Below are 23,234 nucleotides of genomic sequence, written 5' to 3'. Positions count from 1 at the left end.
TAAAGCCAGAAGTGGGTTTCATTTTCCCTAGCTTTAAAACTCCATGGCATCTCCATAGCCATGTAAACTGTAGCAACAGATATCCAGCTCCAGGTTTTGTGGCTGTACGACCCTCCAACAGCATAGAGTCTGATTTCAGAAGGAGGAAAGGAGTTTTGAACCATCTTCACCTGAATTTTTAAAGGGCTGATCCTTAAACCTCACTTTCAGCCCTCAGAATGCACACAGTCTCTTTCCATCTATTAACAGGTGTGCCTGCAAAAAGTTCTCCCTGGCTTCTTGCTAATAAAGTATTTTAAAAAGGGATAGCAAAATGAGCAAATACCATGGGAGTAGCAGCAGCAGTGCCCATGATCCCAGCCTTTGTGGGGTGGCTGTGGCTTCCATCTTCCATCTCCATGGTACATATTTGCTCTGCTGGTGCCTCCTCCCACCACGGCTGCCAGAGTACTTGGGGAAGTCCTTGGCTCCACCTGAGCCTGCTGCCTGCCCATATTCACCTCCTTTCTTTGCCCTGGGGGCAAAGACAGAGCTGCAGGCCACGCTGGGAGGGTCGGCAGCATGTCCAGGGTCACGGTGAGACTCTGCCAAAAACAAGCGGCAGCAGATAGGCTCGGATCCAACAGGAATGCTGTCAGGTATTTGAAGCAGGACTATGAAGCCCTGAAGCAGCAATGCCTGCAGACTGGAATACTGTTCAAGGATGAAGAGTTCCCAGCCTGCCCTTCTGCTCTGAGCTACCAGGACCTGGGACCATATTCCTTCAAAACTCGGGGGATAATCTGGAAGCCCCCCACAGTAAGAGTGCTCTCTTATTTCATTGGGTTCAAACCTAACCAAAGCCCAGCTATACATCCAGGTTAAATCACTGGTGAGCTGAATATCCACTGTACCTTTAAGTCTTTTTCTTGTTGTGTTGTGTTTTTGCATTGTGTTTTTATAGATTTTTGATCAACTAAGTTGTATTTTGGACTGTTCTGTTACACCCTTGTTTTGATGGTTCTGTCCTGGTTGTCTCCTCCTTCCCTGGCAATGTCAATCTTCTAACCCCCTCGCCTGTTCCCGTGGAAACTATTATATGTGTCCCCGGTCCCTCGCTGGTACCCTGTCTGTCACTTGGCGACCCATACCGTCTCTCCAGAAACTTCTACACAGGCCGTCAAGTGATTGATTCCAGGGCCAGGGCCCCGCCCCTAAGTTATCCCTACTGGTCTCTCCATTGTCAATCTTTCTCTTTCCCCACGCCCCTCTGTTTCACTATTGGCCAGTGATCAACCCCCTCCTCTGTTTCCTCCCCTCCTTATAATCCTCTCCACGCCCCAGATTGTGGTCTTTCGTTGGTTGGCCTCCCTGTGTCAACAGTGTCATTGTTGGATTCTAATAAACCTGGATTTGCCCCCCCCCGGAGTCCGCTCTCTTTCCTTCTGCCGGTGCTGCTTCAGAGTCTCGGCTAGTTAAGGCAAAAGCCTTAGATAGCTCTCCTGATCCTGTGTGGACTAGGAGGGTGTGCCTCTGCTGCTAGTAGTGTTGGCGCTAGCTGGCACACACCACAAAGAGGTGTGGACAGACACCACTTCATTTCTCTTAATTCTATCTTGCTTTGCTTACACGGCAGAAACAAAGTTGGACAGGGAGTGGGAAAAGGAATGACTGTCTTCTAAGCCCATTATAAAGCAGGGAATCCATAACTCCTTCATGGGCATCTGCTTCTTGGCAACCTGCTTTCTTACTGTACATCCCAACTCCAGAGAGCTACAAGTCCAGGTATAAATCCAGAGGTGGATGCAAAAGCTCCAACAGACCATGGGCCACCCCAGGAGCCACTGACTATCATTTGTAACAGCACCTACACTGAGGTCTTGCCACTACTGTGCCCCTCAGGAAATCAGGCTAATACCTAAATAAAATCCTCTGCCTCTCTTCAAGCTGCCTGTAACAGTTAAATAGCAAGTGACTGGAAATGTTATTACCTAAAAACATATATCCTAGAAATGCCCTGTGAATCTAAGAAAGTAATTTTCATCGGTAAAGATTGGATGATTTTTTTTTTAAGTTACAAAATCATGATTTCAGAGATTTTTCTGCACTCTCATTTTTCAGTCATTTATTTCTGTCCCCTTTTACTTCTCCTTTGTCATTTTGCAACATCAAGAATATTTTTTTTTCAATGGGGATTCCTCTCCCCCAAATTAATTACCTTCATCTGGTGGAGGAAGGGAGAATGAGAAGAACAGAAAATTTCAAGGCTTTGAACTTTATTATTTTTTCACCTGATAAGTGAGAAACAGAAACCTGCAGTTTTAGTAACTCCAGGTTTAATAACCCTGGCAACCCCATTTATCCGTCAGCACCTCAGTCTGGCACCTGGATGTTACCTCAACTAATACCATGGATGTGTTTTTTGGCTTTGCCTGTCCTTGGGGAAGATTAACCTTAGAAAACTCATTAAATTAGACTTTGGTTTCTCATACAAGAGCAATGTTGAGCCTGCTGCAGGCAGACACACAGCCTCAAGCATTGCAGGGTAAGGAATAACTGAGAGCTGAGATCCAACAGGGTTAAATGTTCCACCCCTGCCTGCAAGAGACCAGCCTGTGGGACCCCTGAGGGGAAACTCAGCTGTGTGAAAGCTGCATGTAACACTTGGGACTGGCTCAGGAAGGACAGGTGTCTGGGTGAATAGTAAATCATATGCAGCTGACTGACACCAGGTGCAGCACTTTGGAAGGAGAAGAGAAAAAATTACACAGAATTACACAAAACCTTCTTCTGTGCAGGGGTAAGCTGCTGCTGGGACCTTCTCCACTGGACAGAAGCAAAAGGATGTAGCTGAGATGATTCCTATTGGAGGGAAGATTCACAAACTGGCTCTCCATCATACGTAAGAAGTCCTGGGTTGTCTCTGTCTCTCCAATGGATGCTCAGACCTCACAACTGCTGCTCTCAAGGAGAGCCAGTGACTGCCTAAATTGTCTTCAATTTTGCTTGCCAAGTGAGGCTTCCTATAAACTGTTCCTTGCTGCCATCCAGAAGCTCATGGAAAATTCTCAGAAAAACAGGAAACGCTTTTGTCTCTAGAGAGACAATAATGACTTACTAATATAGGCCTTGAGTTGTTGGAAAGCTCAGAGCTGGGATAGGAGTGACAGTCATTGCCTTAACCCACTTGACTGGCCCCAAAGGGCCAAGAAGAAAGGGGGGCTGTTGATAATAAAAGCATTTGTGTGGTTGGCCTCCCAAGAAGCAGGGTCAGGGCATGGGAACATCCTCCACACTGTTGGCACTGGAAACTCAGCACAGTTCCAGTGGCACAAGCAGCAGCTAGAGTCACAAACTCATTTGTGCTGCTTGAACCAAAGTCTCAGCAAGATGAAATAAGATGTAAACACGAGGTGAATTTTCACCTCTGTCTCCATTGTAGCAAAAATTCTCAGTAGTATCAGTGACAGTGCCTAGTAGCAAAGGGTGTCAGGATTTGACTCAAAAAAAAAAATACATGCAGCCCTCAATTTAAAAAAGAAATTTTGTCCTGGGACCATGTTAATCAGACACAGGAGAAAGGATATATTTTTAAAGAAATGTTCAAAGTGTTTAACAGTTTTTGAATATTGAAACAAGGAACAAAAGAAGGGAACTTTTCAGACCAAAAAGGGTGATGCAAACTTTGAAATCATGTCTTTTCAGGAGTTATATGCCAACTCTCACTTTGTAATTGGAGGAGCTACCCAAAAAGATGTCTGCCAAGGAGAGCTGAGTATGTATTGTGCTTCTGAATTTTGCTTTGGAAGAAGGAAAAGAAAGGAAGCTTCATTTAAAAACTCCTGATACCATTTTATTTGCTATCTCCCAGACATAGTATGGAGGGACAGATACCCAAGAGAGGACTCACATACCAGCACTGCTGCCTGAGACAGGGTATATGTGGGCTTGTAAGAGCTATGTCAAAATTGGAAGACACCAAACTGTCTCCTGTAGGAAGGAAGTAATTATGTAGAACAGAAAACTGGTTTGCTTTTGACCTCTTAAAACAGAGATTGATGCCAGCCTAATCATGGGAGCACTTGCCCTGAGGCAAGAGAGTGAGATTTGTGCCTATATGAGCAAGAGCAGCTCCAAAGACTCAGGGACAAGGGACACCAGGGAAGTTTTCTGCTGTAGCCTAATCCTTAGGTGTTTATTGGGAAGCAGAGCAAGTTCCTGCCTCAGTTTCACACAAAACAAATACACAACTACCCTGGAACAGAGCAGGAACTGGTTTAGTAGAGGGGCTGGATCTGTGATGTGCCATTTTATGTGAAGCAGGATGGTCCAAGTATGAGTTAGAAACAAGGACCACATCAGAAAGAAATGAAGAGAGAATGTCAACTTTGTAATACCATCCACAGCAAACAAATTGTTCTGAGCCCTTCATGCTGAACCCTCCTTTCTTGAACTGCATTCATGTAGAGCTGTGAGCAGGGACAGGAGCAACCAGGAACCAGCCACACAGACAAAAAGGCAGTGCTGCTCAGCTCCCTGAATCAGGGCCTGATGCCAAGGAAGTATCTCTCAGGCATCCTCTCCCAGACATCCATCATAAAAAACCTTCTTTACCCATTTTTCTGCAGTTTTTGCCTTTGGCTAAACAGAACTGCTGTGCAAGTGGCCAGAAGGGATCTGTAGGGGGACTTTATTCCCCCTCGGAGTAGCTGCTGATGCAACTGCCTTCCCTGCCTCCTCGCTGAAAAAATCCAGCTGCAGAGGACAGCCGCAGCAAACCCTTGACTGCATAGAGAGGCGAGAAGGCTGAAACTCTTGTAATGAGAATTTAATAGATTAGACACACAGAAATCAGCCTTTTTCTCTCCTGTGCTGCTAACTGTGGTACTCCTGACCTCACTGGTCTTCCAGCACATCCATTGTGCAAATGAGATTGAAACAATTTCTGCAAGTCATTGGCGATAAATAACACCAGTGCTACTCTTGTAAACACAGCACTATTACAGCAATTGCCAAAAAATTCCCTGGTGTGTGGGCTTGTGCTCCAAATGCTAAAAATAAGATGCCCAATACTTGCTCCAGGATATTTATTTGGCAGATGCTAGAGCAGAGTATGGGGAAATCACTTACTGTATTTCAGGAGAATGACTCAAACAAGTAGTAAAAGCGACATTTCTTGTCACCTCCTATTTGGAAAGTTTCTATAATGGCATAAAAAAATTTAAGAAGACACTCCTGAAGTAAAACCTCATTTTCCCAGACAGTTTACAAGCTATAGGACTGAAAAATATTATCTATTCTTAAACTAGAAGAGGCCAGTGCATTGTGTTAACCTAGAAACTGAATACAAATACTCTCAGTTCTTTTCTGTTTCTGTCAACTGCTGAATATTTCTGTGGAGTCCCAGTCCCTTGTGCTAAATGGGCTTTCATTAGAGATCAGTGTCAAAATTCATCACATAGTGGTAACAGCAGAACTGGACCCCAAAACCTGGACCCCACCATCTGGGGATGGTGCCTTGCTCTGGGTTTTCTCAAGACTTCTTTTGGCAGGCAGTAACCCAAAGGCTGGTTCTGAAAACTATCCCAAACCTAGGAAAAAAGCCCCAAAATCTGATTCTCTTGTTATTAGGAGCTTCATTTTCTCTCTTTCTCTCTCTATCTCTCCCTCTCTCTCACAAACACACACACACACACACACACACAGACTAAAAACAAAAAAAAAAAAAAAAAAAAAAGAGAAAAAGAGAAAATAATGAAAGGTAATCAAATTTGTTTCTTCAAGGCTGCTTACAATTGCCTCTACACAAACTGACCCTTCACAGAAATAAACTGCAGGCATGGGACTTTCTTTCTACCTTACAGGTATTTGCTTTACATTTTTGAGGCACACTAAGCTTTTTTAGTATTTGATCCAATACCTTGAATATCAAAGTCCTCATTACTAAAACCCTAATGTAAAACACTTCTATTGAAACAGACCCTGATTACATATTTACACAAGCTACATATGTGACTGGGTAACACATCCTTTAGGGAAATAGAGTCTATTTTAATAATATTCTCTGACGTGTCTCTTTTCTTTTAAAAATTACACTGCAGGTCTGGATTAATGTGAACAAAAGGAGCAAGAAAATCCAGAGTTGATCTCAGTCCATTAAACTTATTTCTTTGACAACAGTGTAAGCTAGATGAATATCAGCTTGGGAAGTTTGATGGGGACTTGAAAGTCTTGAAATGTTTTAAATGTTCTTTGAACCATGTCTTTTTGATACCCTAGTAACAACTGGAAATGTAGTCACACAGTCTTAGTTATCAAATGTGACTTATGAAGTTTTCTTGCTGCTATCTGAATAAGTGAACCTGAGGACTGTTTGCAGAAGTTCTCAAGAAGTAAGTGGCATAAATGTATCTAAATAATATAAAACACACTGAAACCCCTTCAGTTTAATATTAGCTTTCCAGATCCATACTATTTGTATTCATGAGTTGCCTTTTGTTCTGAATGCCCAGAGGCCACTTCAGGCACAACAGCTCCCTGGGCCTGGGCTGGCAACTGGAGGAGCTCCCTGAAGCCAAGGCAAATGCACCAGTTCACAATGAGCCCGCCCCACATGTGCATGCCTTGTGCTACAGGCAGGTTTGGAGAGATTAGTGGTATCCTGGAGAACAAACCAAAGCCTGACAGCTCTGAGATAAATCTGCTGAGGGAGCTGATAGATCAGATGCCTGCTGAGGGAGCCTTTGAAGTGGTTGTAGGCATGAGAGAACTTAATAGTACTGGGCTTGTTCACTTATTTTGCTGTAGACATTAATACATGGCCCTTCTGACATTCAATCCCATGGGCTCAGGGATATTGGAGATCCTGGTTCTAGCAAATATATCACATTGATATTAAAAAAAATACATTCACTAACAACTCAGAGACCCCCAAGGAGAAGAAAGCCTTTTCCTTTGCTGGATTCTTCTTCGCCTTTCTGTACACATCTACAGCACAAAATTAATTTCCATACAAAACCTAAGAAAGTCTTTAGAACTCTCAAAGCAGAGGTAACCTGCACTGCCATAAATTATAAGCTAGTGGGTCAGTGCTTCCTTGTTGTCTGGTGTGATGCCGCAGGTACTACAAGCTCTGAACAAGGGCTTCTAGCAGAGACTAAAGCTGAGAATCAGAACTGCTTGGCAAGTCAGGAAGCCACAGCAATTGTTTTTGGATCCTTTCTGAACACCAGGCATTGCTGAAACAGCAACAAGCCAGAACAGACTCAGGACAGAAATGCCTCTGTGCTGTCCAGTTGCATCCTGGAACCAGACACTTGGACATTTGGCTGAAACTCACCATCTCTAGGTCAGAGGAGTGTTTAGATGCTTTGTGTCTAGACACTTTGATGGCAGCTAAACAGAAAGTGAGAACAGCTCTGGAGCAACTGAAACGAATAATTTTTCATTTGTTTTATGTCCTCTGCCAGTGGAGCATGCTTGGGTAAACATCAATACAGAAGAGTTGCTGAGCTGCCAGGTCACAAGGATTCATTATTCGCTGCAGCAATTTGATTATCTCTCTAAACCCCAGGAGCTGCCTGGGTAGCATGGAGAACACAAGCCAACTCAGGACATCTCTGAGCAGCAAGGGATTCTATTTCAAGTGCACTAACAGTCAAATTATCTAATCACATATGTCTATCTATCTATCTATCTATCTATCTATATGTATGTGTGTGTGTGTATATATATATATATATATATATATATATATACACACACATACACACACGCAGGAGATAGGCATCCTAAAAGTTTTAAAAAACCAAAAAAAAAACAACAGCAAAAAACCCCTCAATTAATATTTCACTTTACTACCATTTCAAATTACTTCAGATCCAGAAATCAAGCTGGCTTCTTTATAGGACATTCTGCATCAGCAATAAATGCTGTCATGGGCATTTGTCTGAAACTTTTGTTAATGAAATATGAGACTGAACAGAAGAAGTGATATATGTCCATAGGTGATTGCAGGGCTACTATTGAGAAGGCTTTAAAAAAAAAAAGTTATTTTTAAAAGCTATATTGCTGCAACTTTAAACCCATATGGTGAGCAGAAATGCTTTTTGATATTGTCATTTTTTCTGACTGTGAGCCTATTTGAAATACATTCTAATTAATTGGTCAATTGGCCTTTTTTTCTCTCCCTTGAAAAAATTCCCTTTTTAGGACTGGAATAAAATAGTTTCCTCACAGTGTGAAAGATGACTCATAACCTGCAGCTGAATCAGAACAAGTCTGATGCCCTACATAAGGTGCCTTTCTGGGAAGCTTGTGCTCTTGTGCTGTCCTGTAGACACAACGACAAACTAAACTGTGAAACTAGCTACTGGCAAAATGATGTTGAACTTTGAAAAAGGGAAACTTTGAAAAAGGGAACAGGAAATGCCAATTTGTACTCTTTTAGAACAAGTCATATATTATCCAGTAGGGCTGAGAATGCTTATTAATAGGCCAGGATCCAATTACGGTGTACAAGAAGGTAAGAGGTCAACTGCACAGTTTAGGCCCTGTCATGGAAGCTCCTTGATATGGACAGATTCCTGCATCCTCTGAAAGTCAATATCACAGGAGCCTGCATGTCGTGCATCTCTGCTATCCAAAGATGCCCCCAAACCATCAACATTCAGAAACACTTCCATATTATCAAGTTACTAACCAATTCCCAGCTGGTTCCTTTTGGTTAGCACAAGCTTAGTCAAAGATATTAGGCGCCAGAAAGTAAGGTTTGGAAATGGGACTCTGAAGTGCTCTAGGGAGGCATGGCTGCTTTTAAGGCCAAGTCCACCACTGCAATTCGTCCAACACAGTTCTTCCCAGGCGTGCTTTGAGCAGGCATGCCCTGAAATGCTTCCTTGGGAGGTTAGACTGCATTGGTGTGTTGGAGACAGGCAGCAGCACCCACCTTGCTCACTCTCCCATGTGCTAAGAAATTAATTCACATTGTAAGAGAGGTGCCTTGAAGGATTTCACACTGCATTTGGCATCCTCTGGGCTGAGATTCTGAAAATGTTTAGTTCTGAGACAGGAAGTAAACAATGTATTTAAGGAACCCCCCCTCATTTCACCAAATCTTCTGCCTAATTGTTCATCCAACATAACACCATCCTCAGCAAAACCTGGAGTAGTTTCTCACTTACTGGCTTTAAAACCCTGGCCAAGATTTTAGGGGAAACCGTTCCAGATGTTGCACATTGAGAGAGCAGCAATTTTTTACTGCTGCAGACCTTCTTTGGTCTCATGGGGTAGAGGGACACAACAGGAACACCAGGGACACCCACCCACCTTGCCGCCTTCTCAGAAACAATCTTCTGCACTTCACAGCACACCAGGGACAGCCAGAGCATCAGAAAAATGTGATTTCAGTTCTGATTTGATATGGCTTTTCATCTTCCTCCTCTGAAAATCCATTCCCCAGACTTATTATCATTATTTCTACCTCTTCAAGGAAAACAGAAATTATAACAGCTTAAGGCATACACTGTACCAAGGAAAGCCTCCAAGAAATAGCTACAAAGCAGATCTGAGTGTTCTCAGCCTGATATTTTTCCTGCATCTACATTTCCTGGGGAGAGAAGGTTCTTAAAGCCTTTTTTTCCCCCACACCTTGTGCTCTTATAATTTTGCTTATTTTATATGTAAGTACCTAAGGCTGGGAGGAAACTTCCAGGCCAGCAAGTTGATTCCTTCTTGAGAAGGTTTTTGCTCATAGATGTTCTATAGTCTATGGCTTATGGACTTTATTTTCTATATGCAGAGCATCAACTTTTCCCTATTTCCACTTCAAACATGTCACAATCCTTTTATTTTATTTTCTTCTCTGCAAAGAAAATATTATCTTTCAACTAAGAGCTCTTGCCTCAAACAGCTTTTCTGCAAAGTAGCATTTAACCTGCCTCACACTTTCTCTTCAAAATTCCCTTGTATAGGATGAGCACGACAAAATTTTTCAACCTCTTCTCATAAAAATGCAGGTGCATGGGGAGAAGCTGGTAATCCAACCATTTGTCTGTCCCCTTCCAGCTTGAATGCTCTTCTCTGAATGTGGCAGCCAAGATATGGCAGAGAATCCTGGGGGAAGGCTCAAGCAGTACTTCACATACTAAGAATGGATTTTTCCTCCTCTTTAGAAAGGCATGAACTTCCACAACAGGTAGAAATATATCATATTGCATATCATGGGTTTGGACCCATAGTGTGATCAGCCAGCTCAGGTGGTTACGCCAGGGAACACTCCTTTATAGAGGTTTCTCAAAGCAGAGCTCGCAGGAGCCATCTGGGTACCTCCCTGTGGGGTATAGGCAGCAGAGAGTACCTGGAAAGTCCCTTCATCCTACTTTTACACTTGGATTCACCATGGCATTAAATCATAAATCTCAAGTCAATATAAAGAGTTAACTGCTGCTCTAGGATGTTCAGTCTTGCTGCAGATTAAACTCTTTCCATGGTTTCTCAATTCACTTATTTCCTCTGAAGCAAGAGCTGCAATGCCAATTCCTTCTGCAGAATATGCACCTGCCAAAGGAACTGTGTCTTGGCACAGATGATCCTCTGGAAACCAGGAAAATGTTAGTACCTTCAGAGCAGTTTTGTTTTGCTAGGCTTTCTGCCCACCTCAGAAATAAAGCAGAATCACACAAGTTCTTCCTACTGTTTGCAGTGTGCAAACACCATGAGTCACCGTGTTTCTCAGGGCCACCGCCTTTGGTGTGACAGAGGCTTCTGCTTACCCAGTCCAATCCTCAATAAACTGGTAACCAACCCAGCAAACAGCTCCAGCTGCAAGGCACACAGCCTCCAGGGAGGGCTGGGCAAGCCCAGTCTTTCAAGAATAAGGAATGGGCCAAAGAAAGGACTCGCCTCCTCACAAAGGTCCCAGGAGACTTCATCTTCCATGAGACTGCTGGGCAAATCTCTGACAATAGCTCTAAGTTCAAGCTCAGACCTTCAAAGAAAGGGCTGAGGAGGAATAGGCCCACTAATGTTCCGGCTGTCGATTGAATCTTCTCCAAAAGATAGGAAGTCCCACCATCCTTCTATCAACCCAGAGCTTTTGCCCTCTACTGGACATCTCCTGAGCCCTTGTCTGCCCCAGATGTGGTGGCTTGAGTCTACTTAAAGTACCACAGTTCATTAACTCTGTCCTGCCAAGCAACTTTGCAACCAACAAACCTCAAATGCCTTCTTCTGGCTGTGTTCTTGATCTCCTGAGGGCATTAACCAGCTTAGGTGAAGCAGCCTGTTTTCACAGTTTCATTACAAAATCAAAGCACAAACTGGACCATTGGAATTACTACCATGGTCAGCCTCAGAGGCCCCAGGACACCTGTGTGGTTTGGGTAGTGGAAAATGAGCAAAAGAGAGAAATAACAGAACAAGAATGGATTGCTGAACCAAGACTGAGTCTGGCATAGCTTTTACTGCTGGCATTTTAGTCCAGGTGAGAGTGTGATTTAATGGAGTTATTAAAGAACTTTTCTGCCTTGTAATGTGTTTTTAGGTGATTGATGGCTCCTAGTTGACACTGCATCTCTCACTTTGAATCCAGATATTCTGTTCCGTGTTGTTTCCAAGCTCAGAGTTTCCAGATGGACCATGCTAGAATCTTTTATTTCCAGGTACCCTATGATGAGGGGATTGAGAATAAAAAGGGTAAGTGCTAGTGTTTAACTGGAAGTAGCTTTTTTTTCCTGTGGGTTTTTGTTTTTGTTTTGTTTTGTTTGGAACACGTGACATAATCAACAGTTACTGTGTGTATGTGAAATTGATGGAGAAGAGAGAAAGAAAATAAGAACAGAGTTAAATAATGTTGAATGAGACCTGCTCACTGGTGAGGTTCTGCTGATGGGGCTCTGGGAGTTACACAGATTTTGTAAACTGAGCTGAACCATCAGGTCGCATGAGCCCAAACCAAGCTCTGCTGCTGCCAGCTACTGAGAGTGAATTCAGGGTGGTGTGGTTCCTTCTGCTTCCTCCCTTTCCCTCCCTGCTTTGCCTTTATTTCCTTCCCTGTGGAGCCAGTGTTGGGATTTAGCCAACCTGCTTTGACTGGAGGTTAGGCTCAGGTGAGTGCAGTGTGGATTCACCCTGCTAAAGGAGCTGTTCTGGTGAGGAGAGAAGTTTTAGAACACATACCTAGCCTTTCCACTAGCTCAGCTTTGAGTGTTTTGGTGTGAATTATCATCTCTCCTTTCAGGAATGCAGCAAATCCTGGAGTAAACATTTCCAGCTTTGAGGCCAAAATTTAGCACTAGCACATTTCACACATTTCCTAGTATTTGCAGAAGGGATTAGCACTATTGAGTGCTTCCCCTTTAGATGACCTCTACTTACAGGCATTTTTACTGGCATATTGTTTTGGGTTTTTTTTCTTAAGGTTTGAATCTAGAGATATTTCAGAGTATCCTATCTCCATGCTGGCTTTCTGGGCTGTCCACCATGTAAACTCAGTTTACATGTTCAGTTTTTGATGCTATGTACAACAAGATGCTGTTAATATTTCCTATCAGCAAAATTTAATAGAGCATGAAGAAGCCTGCTGAATGATCCACAGAGCTGGGAGGAGTTTGTCTTTATTAGAAAGGAGAGTGATCCAGCACGGAAGTAACCCTACAGTGGCTTATGCAGGGGGAAGTGATGACAGGTGAAGGGGTAGGAGGATGGTAGTGTGGAGCTTTTTTGGGCTCCACACCACCAGCCTCCATCATCTTTTCTCTTTCTTCTTTCCCTCAGTTCTGGCAGTATGGGGAGTGGGTGGACATGGTGGTGGATGACAGGCTGCCCACCAAGAATGGGAAGATGCTCTTCGTGCACTCCAAGGAAGGCAACAAGTTCTGGAGCGCACTGCTGGAGAAGGCCTACGCCAAGTACGGGGCTGGGCAGGAGCTGTACCCCTGGCTGTGCCCCTGGTGGTGGCCCAGACCAGGGATGTCAGTCACAACACACTTCATTCTAAGGCAGCCTCCCTCCCACTCAGCATCTACAGTTCCCTCTGGATCCATAAAGGGTGTTGCCAACTGTATTTCAAGGGGCTTGAATTTTCTTGCCCCAGGTCACATTGATGACCAAGCAACTTAAGAGATACTAAATGACAACCCGTTCTTTCTGTGGTACCTTGTGCTTGCCGGTGGAGATGAACCCTTGTATAGCTCTTATCCTTTCTCCCCCCAGGTTGAATGGCTCTTATGAAGCTCTAGCAGGAGGCTCCACTGTGGAGGGCTTCAAGGATTTTACTGGAGGCATCTCTGAGTCCTATGAGCTGTGGAGGGCTCCTTCAAACCTCTACTAAATCATCCAGAAGGCCCTGAGAGCTTGGTCAGTGCTTGGCTGCTGCATCAATGTAAGAGGCTGACAAGGCTTTACTCTCCCTGCTCCTCTTCTCAGGGCTCTGTCCCACACTGTGACAAAAGCCCAGACCAATGTAAGATATAGGTAGGAAGGTCTGATACAAGAGCAAACTGAATTAATGTGAGATCTTTATTGATTTCAGTATCAAAAAAATTGGACAAGGTTCTAAATTACCAATGCTTATCATGTCTCCCTATTTACATGACAGCATGTGATAATACTTAGAGCTGTGAACAACCTGCTGGTCTTCAGGAACTCCATTCTCTGAATATAATTTCTTACTCAAATTTTGTGTAATTTCAGCTCCAGACACTTGACTGCCTGAGACATATTCGCTGAGACACTTTGTTTTAGCCTGTAGTCTGATTCTGGCTTTGGTTTTCATTCCTAAAGATTACTGACACCTGTAATATAAACACTCTAAAGTTACAGATGTTTGAACAAGTTTTGAAAACTTCACACATTTCACATTCTGTTTCATTATCTCATTTGCATTGTAGCATACAGAATTACCAGAGTTCCAATTTTGCTGTACTGGGTCTCGTCTGAGACAGGCTAGAGCTAAGTTCATGTGAACATGTCTTAGCAGGTGGCTGGGTCTGTCACCTGAGCTGGGAAATGGATTTAGATTTAGATTTCACTGTACATTCTTGAATTTCTTCTGTGCTTGGACTGCATATTGAGGGGCGTGAAACTGCAACTTTTGCTGTGGATCTCACCTTAATTTATTATACTCTGCATCAAGAATATTGGTATTCGTTGTGCACACCACTTTGCATATCTTCCCCTGTATTAATTTGCTTGTGAAAGCTCGGTTCATACACAATATATAATCATAAATGTGCATACTTTATTGCTCCAGATAACTGCTGCAGCTGAAATAGGAGCAATCACAAGTTTGAAGCTGGTAAATGGACATGCTTATTCTATCACTGGAGCAGAGGAAGTAAGCCAGCCTCTCTGGGGCCAGCATGTAAACTGGCTTGGGGCTGCAACACTGCAGTGCCTTCAACTTTCTGATATCTTTCAGTGACTGACCATAAAAATGTTCTGAACTTACATACATTGATACAGAAAAAGGAAGTACCTGTAGCACTCAGCCAGGTCAGAAGCTCTGTCTGTACAGGTAGTGGTGGGGAGCATACCGCAGTCTGCCACTTGTATGGTACCAACAGGCTGGAGTGCAAAGTGTAAAGGTGGGCCAAGCTGTTACTAAAATTCAGGGTACAAGGGAAGAGCAGGAGAGGAGGCAGCCATTCCCCACATGTTTATATTGTGTGAGGTGGGAACGAGCACTTTCTCAGTCAGAGCTGATAGGAAAAGAGTAAAAGCCTCTTTGATGAACTCTGCTGTGAGTCTCATCTTCAGACTGAGCCCCAGATATTCCTGCTCCTCTGAAGCTAGAATCATTACACAGATGTCCGTGCCAGATAACCTCCTTCCAACTTTGCTGTGTTGTGCAATGCTTCCTGCTTTTGAGGATATATATATTTTGCTGGTTTGTAGGTGAGGATTTTCCCTGCAGGTTGCTGTTTTTATATGAAATGGTGAGTGCTGCAGCCAATGACTCACTTGGTGGTGCAGGATAATGTAAAAGAAGGGTGGAATGCATCTAGGTGTTTTTTAACTATTGCAAATTGTAATGGACTGCATCAATCAAGTACAAATCATGTTTTATCCTATCTGAAAAGCAATTGGCCTCTCATGATTGGAATAATGGAAATGCTCTGGCTCTGTTTGTTGTGGATCTTTCAGGTATATTGCTGAGCATGGCCAGAGAAACTACTGAGGCTTAGGAATCCCTGCGTGAAGTAGAATGAACTGGATCTTGAAGTGATAAGTAGGTTTTTATATGCCCCTGATTCTCTCTCTTTGGTGTATTTTAGAATCTATTAAAAATTAAACTGGGACAATGCAGTTAATCCAATCACAAAATGTATTTAGGAGAGATACTAAATCAGTTGGAAAAAAACATTATTCATTTATTACCAAGGTTGAATATTCTTTCCAGTGGGCATTAGTATCTGCCTCAGGAGGAGCTTTCTCATCAGAGACAACAGCCCTTGGTTTGACTCTGAGCAGCCCAATGTAAGCCACATCCACATCATTCTGCAAGACAGTTTTTCTCAAACTGATCCTACCAATGAGTTCCAGGACCTAAGTAAAATATACAAACCAGTCCTGTTCCTGGGAGTTAAAGCAGAGATAAACCATTATACCTCTGCTTTGACTCTGAGGTTGCTCAGCTCTAAATCACACCAGAATTTGGTACCTATCTGAGAATCTTGAAAAAATTGGGATGCTGACTAAGATAAGGACACAAAAGTTTCAAAATCTCTCAGAAACTGTCTGGGCTTCAAGTATCTTGGGAGCATGGTAGTGACAACATCTCTTTTATTTTTATATTTAGAATGGCATAAATATTACTGTCATTTGGGCCACAATATATTTTTTCATGCAGCACTTAGAGATTTCAGTTTCCTGTCCTGACTGACTGTAGCCTGGGTGCTGATGTGTTATAATTAAGGATAGAGATAACCTTACAAATAATTTTACTTTTATCAGAGCTGCTTTGCTGCTGAGGCCCCAAGGTAAGGGGCCTCAGGCACACACATATGCCATATCCTGGTTTTGTCACACCTGTTTTACCATGGGACAACCTTGCTGAGGCAGGTGCAGCACTGCATTGTCACATGGGAGTAGATCAGAGCAGAATCCATTCTGAGCACATTAATATCAGAATGGCAAAGGAGCAATGCTGTTTTCTGCAGTAAATTTTCTGATTTCACCTTTTTGCTTTCCTGTTCCTTCAGGATCCCCAATGATGGAGGTTGTACCATTTCCCTAGGGAGGATATCAGGCACCCCAATAAATCTTAAAATGCAGAAGCTCTGACTGACTTTCAGACTGTGAATTTCCTAATCCAACCAGTCTGTTTGTACCTTCTGGCACCTGGCAGGGGAGATTCAATTCAAGGCTTAGTTGCAAATACTGTTACAGTCTAATTCCATCTTGGTACAGTGAGGTTGCAGGTTGTGCTGTCATTTGGAGGGGCACAAGATCTATTTGTTGAAGAAATATGTACTCCTTTATCAGCTCAAGATAGAAACTAACTCAGATCTCACTGTAGAATAAAATGCAAGAGCTGAGCAGTGTGCCTTTGTGCTTTGTCTGCAGTGCTCCTGAGTGGAATTATGTTGATCCCAAATAAAAATAGGCTCTGGATAAGCAAGTAGATGATGGAGAATTTTGGTGAGAATTGTTCATTTAGCTTACTCTTTTGGACATTTTATGTGCCTTAAGCAATCCTTTCAATTCGATAGAGAAAAACTGCCATCACCGAGGTGGTTAATAATGGCATGCATGCATGCATGCATTGTTAGACTCTTATTTATCTCCTTTCCTATTCAAATATTACCTTTTATTAGAGCTTGCGTAACTCGGCACTAATCCAAAATATAGAGACCAGATGGTAATAAAATTAATGATGTGGCAAGAATGAACCTCAGCTGCTCTACATTTTGAGATTTGTTTTTTTGCCTAAATGCTACACACTAATGAATAAGTTCAGATTACCATCTTGGGAAGAGTCTGTTTACTCAGACCTAATACAAACCCTGTCCTAACCCTGATATGATTATATATGAATCAGTGCTGAACTGATGTCGCTCTGTCCTAGCCTGGAAAGATAAACAGCCACTCTCCTCCAGTGCAATCAGCTGCATGGGCCAGCAGGGACTAGGAAATGGGAGCAGACCTTGCTAGCAGCACGGAGCAATCATGGTCTGTCACTCAGGCAAACATACCAGGAATGGTAAAACCAAACATCAATGATAGGAATGAAGAATACACCAAACTGAGACTGTTTCCCTACAGAGTGATGCTTTCACAAGAGCCAGATCTTACTCCCTTTAAATGGGATGTCCTCACACATATTGTTTCACCAGTTCCAGTGAATTTGCTTGTGAAGCATGAACCATGGAGGATTGCCCATAGCTGGGGATGACAGAAAATGGTTTGACTGAGCTCAAAATGTGTAACAGCCATTGACAGAGGCTGTCTCCAGAAAATACAGCTCATTCAGGCAGTGGGCAATTTTGTTTCCCAAAAAGGCAGTTCCAAGTTTCAGAATTCAATTAAATGCAGCTTTGGACAGCTCTGCAACACCATTGGGAGAAGTATCCAGCCTCAGCCACCTCATCTGTTGCAGGCTGATGGATTAACCTGTCTCTTTGTGTGCCAGGATGGCATTTTCAGATTTCCAAAGGCAGTGTAGCCGCCTTGAGATCTGCAATTTGACTTCTGACACACTGACAAGCCACAAGGTCAACAAATGGGACATGACCCGACCCTGTTTAATGGACAGTGGAGACGGGGTTCATCTTCTGGGGGCTGCCAGAACTACCAAGGTAAGGACCTAACCAAATGGACCTCTAGTGAAATACCAAACAAAACATTCAAGAACTGCTTGTGGACTGGAGGGGGCTTTGGTGGGAAAAAAAGAGCTTGGAGGTGCAACAATATCTGTGGAGTTTAGACAGTAAGCAAAAGCCTGTGAGTTTAAATGAAGATCTAATTCACACTTATTTCCTTGTGGGGGATTACCAGCCCACCAAGCAGTTAATTTGTGGCAATATTATTTTTTTCTCTCTCTCTGCTTTTCCTGCTTACATGGCTTTTGCTACTGGCTGGAGTAATCCTCTGAAGGGTTGGGTAGGCCAGGAAACTGTCACAGTTCAGTGGCACTGTTATTTTCAATTTGTTTTCAGGGTAGACCTCTAGAGAGGCTGTCTGGCCTTTGGTCCTCTTGCAACAATAACAGCCTCATTTACCTAAGGACATTTCCTGGAGGTACATGACTGGCTGGAATTAACAGTATCAGCTCCTCCCTGTTGGTATTTAGTCCCAGGAAACACTCTGGTGCTTTGGTTTCTCATGACTCCAGTTGATACTCAGCATAGCTGTGAAAACATAAACCCATACAACTCAATGGAAAGAACTGGAAAAACTCCAGGCAAAAGTCCTTCCAGGGAGATAGTCTCTGTAGATCTGGTGACAGCCATCTTGATTGCAATGACAAATGCAATGACAGCAAAGCCTCCTCCTTTTTGTCTCCTGTTGGACATTTTTAGCAACATACTGGACCAATCCCCAGTTTAAAATCCGATAGGATGAACCAGACAATGACCATGAAGGGAGTTTTGAATGAGCCATGCTGTACCATTCTGGTGGGCTTGGTGCAGAAGGACTTCAGGAGACAGAAGAGAATGGGAGAAGGTCTGCTTAGTATTGGTTATTCACTCTATCAGGTAAACTTTTTTCCTCATTTTAAAGACTGTTTTCCTTGTCCTGTTAAGCTGGAAAAAATTAGCCATGTGCTACATCTTGACATTCAGCACTACACTTCAATAAGATCTGGATTTTGCAAAATGATTCAATTACTTCTCTCGTTTCTTCCTGACCTCCATAATATGGGAAGACTCAGATAAATTGAGGCTCAGATTTTTCCCACTTCAACAGGATGGCAGTGTAAATGATTGAGCCAGTAATTTAGTAACAGTCTCATTGAGAATCATCTTTTACAAAATCTGAATAGAGGCAGGCTTGTGGTACCTGGCAATTCCAGATAAGTGTTTCCGATTACAGCCTATCATTAACTCTCAGTTTTCACTTTCTTTTTTGTTATTATTTCTCCCTTGTATTTTAAACTTTTTTTTTTAATCCATTGTCTGCCATATGCTCCTGTTCTGATTCAGTAAATTTGGGGCTTTGTTTTCCCTGTTTTTCCTAGTGTTTCCAAAAATATAATGTAAGGAAAAACCCTACAGTGTAATCTCTAATTTCTGTGGTGTGAGGGGACAGAAGCAAATGTAAAAATTTCCAACCATTATCATCATGACCAATATCATATATGAAGAAAAACAATTAAATGCTGTACAGACTCCACTGGATGAAGATCATTAGCCAGCACAGGTAGAGCAGATGGGAACAGATGACTTCTGCTAATAGATCTTGTGTGGTTTGGCTCGAAATTACAGGTGGTTTTCCTGAGTGCCCAAGTGTGTGCATGCACACACTGAGCGCATTTCTGAGCTGCCTTCTCTGTGGTACCAGACACCCTCACCTATCAGCATCCCAAATTCATGCATTATGGACATCTGTCTGCTCCCATCATTGAGTACAACAGTGGAGAACTACTTGTGCTTTACATCTATTCCATCCCATCTGTGTCCTCTGTGGCCTTACCGACAGTAGGGTAGACTTGGTGACTCTTAAGTCACTTAAGTGACTTATAAGGTGTTAATTTTTTGGAAAAACCTGGCTGCTAAGTCATCTCAGGTACGCTATGACCCAGCTATGATCCCAGCTCCCTTGGATCACACACTGTAGTAGGTTTACTTCATCGCAGCTGATGCTGTGGCTGGGGGGCTCCAGTTAGGACTGCGGAGATGATGACGTAAAGCAGATCTCTCTGCAGGAGAAGGTGAAAAGATGTGTGTTCAAGTCTGTCTACCTGCTCTGCAGAGCTTTTGTAAGTCATGTAGCTGCCTGCTGACAACAACTGTGTGTCCATCACCCAGCTCTTGTCCTTGCTGCCCCAGTGTGCTGGTTATAGGCAATCACAGACCCTGAAGTCTCAAGGGGCCACTCAGGCTCCAGAAATGTTGTATGGGTGATGTTTGTAAAAGCTCTTTTGGGAATTGGGAGAACACTCTCTTTGGCTCTCACTGGAATCTGTGGTCTCATGACAACTCATTGCTTTTGGAAAATTTGTCTTGTATTTGGAGGTACAAGTTACCATAGTAATTCAGTTAATTTAGGAAGAGCCAAATATTGAAACTTTCTACTTGTTCTAGTTGCCTCACAACAATCTCATCATCCCCAGGCTGACTGCTAGTGACAGTAACCTTATATTTTCATCATATTCAGTAGCAGTAAACTAGTGGAGTTTGGGTCTGCTGTAATAAATTCTCTGGTTTCAGTTAGCAAAGTAGGACTAACTTGTTGACTTTTCCTGACTGGGCATTTAAAGACTTACTCAAATGTTTCCAGCCAACAGTATCGTTTGCAATACCACATCGGGGAAAAGCAATTCGATATGCCACGGATTTCTCTGGATGAAGATACAGTTTTTTCTTTGGAACAGCTCCAGGACAAGACAGAATTTCATGTGTATTTGATACTATTACATGTGGTTGTAAGTGATTTTTTTTTCAAAAAGTGTCTGAAGGAGGCTTTGTCTGATTTTTTTTTCCTACTGGTAGGTGCAGGTATATAGCAGCACTTTAACATTATCTCTTTCTCTTCCTTCCAGATTCCTCAGGAGGTATGTAGTCTCTGCTGAAGACTTCCAGCCACTATATGGGCACCTTCTCTTGCACTGCAGAATTTAGCTGCCACAATGACTTCTTTCTTATGAATGATAATCTCTTATGGAGAGCTTTGCCCTTGAATCACTGGACCAAAATCTCAAGTTCTGAATAATCATTTTCAAGGGACTGGGGCACAAGGATTTATTACAAATGTCTGACTCCTAGTCTTGATCTCATTTATACTTGTTGAAATTTGGCTTCCAGGAAGTTTGTTACAACCGAGGTCAGAATTTGTCTGTTTAGTTCAGGTGAAGGCAGAACAGGATCTCTGCACTCTAAAACTGCAAAAATGTAGCTAATATTGTTTAGAAGAAATGCCAAGCTCTGTGGATCTGTTCCTTTTACAGTTCTGAGCTGAGGCTCCTGTAAATGAACGAGCCCTGCTCAACCTACCCTAATCCTCCCAAATGTCAATACTGGGGCAAAGAGACTTTTTATTGCTGAAGAGAGAGACCCCAATGGTATCTGGCAGTAGGAATATTCTATACTCATTACTGAGGTCCAGCAGCCTATGCTGCTAATTTTTCCTTGGTTTTTCAATCCTTTTCCTCTCTCAGTAAATGAACATGTGGCCACGTAGATATTAACTGTGCTCTTTTAGCAGCCTTGCAAATGCAAAGGGAAAATTACCTTTATATATTGGGGAAGATATGGATTTGTCTTCTTAACCTTTGAAGTCCCACTTAGCTTAATATTGAGTGAGGGGAAAGGATGGGGCTTTTGAATAAATACCAAATTCAATCTTATCTCAGAACAAAATAGGAAAAACATGCATATGCATATTTTTCTACAGTTTACAACAGAAAACCTGAATTATTATACAATGTTTGGTAAGATTTTTTTGTGTGCTCCGGTCTTAGACAGACAGAAGCCTTATCCCTAAATGATGCTTCCCATCCTGCATCAGCCACACAGCATTTTTTGTGTGTCACTGAATCATACTTTTTGAAAGACATCTGTGTGGACCAAAAGTCATGAATAGGGGTTTTATAGCAGGGATGTTGTTCTTACAGTACTGTTCCTTCTTGTGTGTTTTATTTTATGAAATAAAATGTGCAATGTTTAACTTCCTAAGAGTATAAGTATTAAGGAAAATTTAAGTACTGTTTTCTACAAAATCCAAATTAATATCCTTAGTATTATTAATAGAAGTTAGGTAAATCACCTCATGTGGCCCCAAAAGTCTCACCCTTGTGACTACTACTTTGTTCTGTTTACTATTTTTTTCTGTCTATTTAAAGAAATCAGAGACTACAATTCCTATGCAATTAGGATATTTATTTGATACCGTAAATTGCTCCAAAATATTCTGAAAATTAAATTTGTCCACAAGCTAGCAAAAAAATGCTCAATGCACAGAAAATTTACAGTGTGGTAATTTGATCGGGTATGAGCACACATGATGATACTTTATTTATTTTATGGTACCAAGTGTAAAGAGGCATGTGAAAAGATAATCTTTATAGATGAAGATCCTTGCCCCTTTGTTATGGTTTGGTGCTGGCGCAACGCCAGTGCCCCCATGAAAACACACTCTCCCTTGGTATCTGCTGTGAGATGTGACCAGAAATAGAGCAAAGCAGGCCTCAACTTAGGAATAAAGGAGAAAAAAAACTTTATTAACTTACAACTATATGAACACACAGAATTCAAAATGGAAACCTTTCAAAAACATTTCTCCTCTCCCCACTCAATTTCCATCACAGCATAAAATAAAACTTTAGATTTTCATCCAGTCACCACGCCTCAGATATTCAATTCTCAGTCCATCAAGGAGAGAGGAGTCCCTCTTGCACCACAGGCTTCCCCTGGGAACATAGTTGAAACCTCTTGTGTTTCCATGTCACTCATGGCACTGCCTGGAGAATATCTGCCTTCGTGACCTCTTCCTCTCATGTCCAGTGCTCTCACCACTGCACATGGACCAGAGCTGCTTCTTGGGTTCCCCTTTCAAAGATGCTTTGCCCAGTTCCAAAAAAGTAACAGTCTCTCACTTTCGGGACACCAGTCCCCCCCAAATTCACCCCCTGGAGCTGAGGGGTCTCGAGAACAAAGATCTTCCTCTTCACTGAAGATCGAGGGCACCACCACCCTCCTCACCCATTGTCTCTGTTCACACCACTCCTTCACTGCTCTCTCTTGGCTCCAAGCTATGGCCTCCCTCTAAATGCAGTCTCTGTATCACAGGAAAAATGGTTCTGTCCATGGCTATACAAGAAAAGTCCAGCCAAAGGCCACTCCATCATCTCCTCCCACCTAGGATTCTTCTCAACTTCTCTCGGTCATCCTTCACTTGTACAACTTTACATCACACTTGTCCATTTCCTCCTATTTCATCCCTATCTCTCTTCTCATTCAGCTCTAGGAGGATAAGCATTTGTAAGGTTTCCATCATCCCAGAAAAGGGTTAAAATCACAGGCTCTGTCTGCCCAGAACTCCCACAGCTTCCAGCTGCAGCACCCGTCTTGCTGCACCACCCCCCCCCCCCCCCC

The 23,234-nt window shown here is 42.7% G+C and overlaps 1 pseudogene; it reads left to right on the top strand.

The window, feature by feature from the left end:
- The first annotated feature begins 561 nt into the window (after positions 1-561).
- Positions 562-23,234, top strand: part of LOC119699136 — a 28,564-nt pseudogene continuing 5,891 nt past the window's right edge.

Source organism: Motacilla alba, chromosome 3 (assembly GCF_015832195.1).
Source record: "Motacilla alba alba isolate MOTALB_02 chromosome 3, Motacilla_alba_V1.0_pri, whole genome shotgun sequence".
NCBI lineage: Eukaryota > Metazoa > Chordata > Aves > Passeriformes > Motacillidae > Motacilla > Motacilla alba.
Note: the sequence above shows the minus strand (reverse complement) of the source record. Positions and strands in the feature narration are given on the sequence as shown.